This window comes from Gadus chalcogrammus, chromosome 14 (assembly GCF_026213295.1).
Source record: "Gadus chalcogrammus isolate NIFS_2021 chromosome 14, NIFS_Gcha_1.0, whole genome shotgun sequence".
Taxonomy (NCBI): domain Eukaryota; kingdom Metazoa; phylum Chordata; class Actinopteri; order Gadiformes; family Gadidae; genus Gadus; species Gadus chalcogrammus.
In genome coordinates, this window is record NC_079425.1 from 26726442 (window position 1) to 26731797 (window position 5356).

The 5356-nt window shown below is 44.0% G+C and overlaps 2 pseudogenes; both read left to right on the forward strand.

Annotated features, from left to right (window-relative positions):
• The window catches only part of LOC130402997 (cap-specific mRNA (nucleoside-2'-O-)-methyltransferase 2-like), a 6975-nt pseudogene extending 6427 nt beyond the window's left edge, over nt 1-548 (forward strand).
• Nucleotides 549-2613: 2065 nt separating this feature from the next.
• LOC130402999 (neuritin-like protein) lies at nt 2614-3562 on the forward strand (annotated as a pseudogene).
• Nucleotides 3563-5356: the final 1794 nt, after the last annotated feature.

The window sequence follows — 5356 nt, forward strand, 5'->3', positions numbered from 1 at the left end:
TATTTCGTTAATGGTGGTTCTAAGCAGTAGAATAACATGGAGTAAGCGTTCCTCTTGATGTCCAAGAGGATTTATGCCCACAGGAAACGCCATCTGGCTGCAGTCGATTCGAGGTGAGGGATGGACCTGGTCAGTAAGGACAGTGAATCAATAAAGGGAGTGTTGACTTTATTTCGGTAAGGACAGTGAATCAATAAAGGGAGTGTTGACTTTATTCCGGTAAGGAAAGTGAATAGATAAAGGGAGTGTTGACTTTATTTCGGTAAGGACAGTGAATCAATAAAGGGAGTGTTGACTTGTGTGTCAAAGGATCCCATTAGCTCAGAGTAAGTCTCCTCTCTGCTGTGAACAACAGCAGCATGCTTTCTGAGGAGCTCCCCAACCACCCAGGGGCAGCAGGGCTCCAGAGAGGGTGTGAGGGGTCCCTGGTGGAGAGGACCTCTACGTCAGAGAGGGTCTCACTACGCAGGCCGCCTCCCGTGGGGGCGTGGCCCTCGAATCCTCTATGGGACAGCATCCATCTGGCAGCAGCCTCCTGGAACATCTGATTATCCCCTCTTTCCCGCGGAGCCTGCCGGCCGCGGAGCAGAGCTGGGTACTTACTGCGCTCTGAAGCATCCCTCAGTGTCCTATAATCTCTATTGTAATGCAGGTTTCGGTCCTACCTCGACTTTTTTCTTCTTCTTGAACTTAATACCGGAAATGAGAATGCTTTCCCACCGGCTAATCCGAGCAGCCGGGCTGCAGAGCGCCGAGCTGAGCGCTTACACCAAAGCTCCACGCTTTACCTTGGGCCCCGCCCCCTGGACACATGCATACACACACATATACGCACACACACACACATGTAGAAACACACACAAGCACGCAGACACAAACAACCCCCCCCCCCCGACACACACACACACACACAACACACACACACACACACACACACACACACACACACACACAGAGCAGCCCCACGGGCTCTCTGTGATCCATCGGTTTATGTCATTTTAATCCCCTGGTCTGTGGGTTTTGTGTGGCTCTAGTATTTTTGCTGTTTTTTGACGGATTCCCAAACTGATGACAGCACACAGAAACTTTCGGTTTGGAATAATAACATCTCAGAAAACATCAAGTCACAGCCTTCAAAAGAAGAGGTTCCACTGAACTCTGCTGGACTGGTCTGGTCATCAGGTTGTCTGGCTGTCAGCAGCATGTCTCTGTGGCTGCAGCTCGCTCTGAGCCTGGGTAAGGATCTGCTGTCAAGGAAAAACCTGTTCGTTTCTGGGTCTTCATGCAAAGTGTGCGTGTTCATGTTTATGTGGTACAATGTCCTGCCTCCTGCCTCTGTCGAGGTATTAATACCCATGTTTTAGAATATGGATATTGTGGGATGGATGTTTGTAGTACATATATGTATTTAAATCATGAGGACAATACAAAGATAGCACCATGTTGCTCGACACAAAACAAACAGAATCATTATCAATTCTGAAATACTAAACTATTTCAGAACAAGGTCCATTGAGCTTGTTCTGAAATAGTTTAGTTCTGAAGTCGTTTTTGTAAAAGCACTTATCTTCTAGTTTAGTTTATTTCTAGTATATGCTTTGTTTTGTTTAGATGAGATTTCACATGGTTTGAGAGCCTTATAGTTACAATGATAGTAAATGATGGATCCTTTTACTACTACTGCTGCTACTTTCATTACCAAAACTACTACCACTGTGACCTATACTGCAGCGGCTAGTTGAACACCAATGATAACCCTTTAGAACTAAACTATGAAATTAATTATTTGTGAATAAATATGGAATGTCAGATGACTTATACAAACGGGTCAGGCCGTGTGTTTGATAACTGCTTCATTCAATCATCTGGAGCTGCAGGACTCCTAGAAGATCCTGTCTGACAAGAGATTAGAACAAATAAGTACAGGGGTCACACCTCAACCTAGCCCCTCGACTTCGGCATACTTTGACCCCATTCCTGAACAGGAAGTGAATCTAATCTTTAGTAACGGCACAATTTAAGTTAAGTTATTTAAAAACGGAGTAAAACCCACTTCTAAATAAATGCTGGAAAGGTGTCCCATGATTTGACTACAGAAAATATGACAAAAATTAACAATTACATTATCAGTCTCTTCCTACTAATGGTTGAAGAGACTACAGAGGCTACAGGGAAAATGTCCAAACAGTATCAGCGTACCCTGGGTGAAGCGTTTGGTGGACTCACTGGAATCCTGTTATGTCTACATATTCTGGTCGCTCGCCATTTGCAAGTGGGCAGCACCAAATGACCCTTTCAGCATAATCTCTCCATATGAATGAGGCGGATATATTTGGTAGTAGTTTAATCTTTCCCAATAGTACAGCAAACAAGGTCCAACTCTGAGGGTCAGAGTAGTCTGAATAAAGCGGACGGTCCATTGTTGTAACTCTATACAGCACTATATACCCACAACTGAGCAATTCATGGTTAACCACAGCTACCTCCTATTTTCAGAGCTATCTATCCTCTTTACCGTTAAGTCATTTTGGAGGAAAACTTATGCTAAAACATCTGCTGATAATAAATGTGACGCCTATGGTTGGAATGTGCCTAAACGCATTCCATGCGATCATGGTGAGCATCAGTGTGGTTCCCTATTGATGAAACGTTATGAGGTCAGGGTGTCTAACCTCCTACCTGTCTAACCTCCTACTTGTGTAACCTCATACCTGAGGGAACCTCAAATAGTACTTAGAATCGTGCAGCATCGCTGGTGTAGACGGGAGTGGTTTAACCTAGTGATGGTTAGTGCTTGGCACTGGTTCTATGAACATCCTTACTGTACCGAACGAGATTGTTGTTTCCTTTCTTCTGACAAATATACTTATTGTAAGTCGCTTTGGATAAAAGCGTCTGCTGAACGCCCTGAATGTAATGTAAATGTACCTGTGTTATCAGGGCTACTCCCCGTGTGTTGGGCCGGCATCAGTCCTGTTCCTGTGGCTCAATCTACAAGAGCTTTGCGGGGTGTCCTGGTCACCCTGGGGGACAGCATGGGGGAAACGCAGAAGGACTCCAGCACACAGGACATCGACGCGGATCTGCAGGTTTGTATTCGCTCTACCTAGAGTTTCAGGAAAGGTTAAAAACAAATTGATCCTTATTATTAGTATTGTTATATATTATTATTCCTGGTAGAGCTACACCTGTGTGTGTCTGTGTGTCCATCAGTCCGTCTGTGTGTCTGTGTGTCATCAGTCAGTCTGTTTGTCTGCCCTCAGGTCGTGAATGCCTTCCATGTTTGTGCCAGCTCTGCGCTGTCCGGTTGCCCCGGCGACGCAGCAGCTGTCTGGGAGTCACTCCGCCAGGAGTCCAGAAAGACAGAGTTCTCCGGAAACCTTTACGATCTGTGTGCCAGCCGCACGACCCTGGCACCCAGCACCCTGCCCCCGTCCCAAGGACACCCACTTCAGATCAGACCAATCAGGAGACGCTGAAAGGCCACTGCTCCAAACAGAGGCCGGTTTCCCCTGTTCTCCTGGTGGCCCTTGCCAGCCTGCTGCTGGCACTCATGGCCTAGCACTGCCTGGGTGAACACGTGACTTTTGGCTGGTCCGGTTATGGGCGGTTCTGTCTGATTCTGTCTGGTTCTGGCTTGTTCTGGCCGGTTCTGGCCAATTCTGTCCGGTTCTATCTGGTTCTGGCCGGTGCTGGCCGGTTTTGTCTGGTTCTGGCTGCTTCTGGCTGGTTCTGTCTGGGTTTGGCCGGTCCGAACAGGTGGACGTGATGAACACTTGTACAGGACTCAGTGTGGATGTGTGGACTTTCCTTCAAGGTATTCGTGTTAAGTGACTTTTCTTTTACGCTTAACCTTGAAGATCACACTGATGAAGATTCCAAAAATAAAATCTAGAACAATCCATCGATGGCACATGATAATATTATGCATGTATTTAGTCTGCTTTGATCAGGTCTGGATAATAAGGGAGGTTTTGACATTGATTTGATTGACAGGTTTTCAGCTCTGTCGGAGATCCAATAGTGGTTTGTTTCTTAACAAAGGACATCTTACTTGTGAAGACAGAATATATTTTTTTACTGAAAACCATTCCCCATCCTGTTAAAATCAGGGCTTTCCTCAATATGTCAAAGTCTGACCTAAAACATATTCTTCCTTATATGTCAAAACCTATTCTTAATGAAATTTTAAAATGCAAAGCAAGGCATTCTATACATAATGATAACAACAGTATTTTATTTTTTCATTGCATATGTTCAATTATTAACACATTGATTTTTGTACAAAATCTATGATTTTGTGCATAACGTAAGTAATTAGCACAATTCCCTCCTTCAAAAACCGCCAAACCTTGTGATACAATTAAATCTCATTATTTGTATGGGTCATTAAAGAATGACTAAATACGCAGATGTTTCTAACACTAAGTAATAAAATCTCTTTGGAGTGTTTGGATGCTGGCCCTTGTCTGATTGGACACTGGTGCTCGGTGGGGCTGCACACCTGGTGCACATTGAGTCAGTGTGCACAGGTAAGACCAGCCACTCCTCAGGGTAGCATGACCCTCCAGCCCCATGAGACACACTGGAAAAAGCCTTCTGTTGAACCAATTAAAAAAATCTAGGGTAATGGTTCACATCTATATTACATAACTGAGCCAATGACCAATATATAGCTTGCCTCAAACAATATTTCCTATGTTCATAAAAACAAAATAATACAACTTGGCACCAAGTATAATTCTATTCTTTGAATGAAGTTAATACATTTAAATCGTATGTTAAATCCTAAACAAAAAAATATTGATTCACTCCAACAATTGTTTCTCATTTAAGAAATATCTATCAGAATAATTTGTTTTATCCAATCAAAAGATTAAATTTAATCAAACAATTGTTTCTCATTTAAACATGAACATTTTTAAACATAACATATTTTTGTATACAATATATATTAAAAATCTAAATGGCAGAGTTAGGCCTACTCCAGACCTCCCTCCAGACACAGACAGGCTGTGCTAGCTCACAGACCATGAGTCATCGTCACTCTGGTCAAGGCTCTCTACTGCAGGTTCAGCTGTAGGTGCTACCCTTGAATGAATAAGCAGCCGATGTTCCAAAAAGCTTCAAAACATGATCAGGCAGCTGGTGCTCAAAGCAAGCATCACCTGACAGCTTTAATCCATATCGGATGTATAGGATGGAGTTTAAGGTCTGCAAGGACATCCGGTTCCTGAGTTTGATTTTTACCACGAGGACTGAGCTGCCTGTAAGTGCGTTGAGACGGGGGAGGGGCCGCGCAGGCACCCGGTGCTCGTTGTGAAGAGGTAATAGCGATAGTGCTTTCACCTCAAAA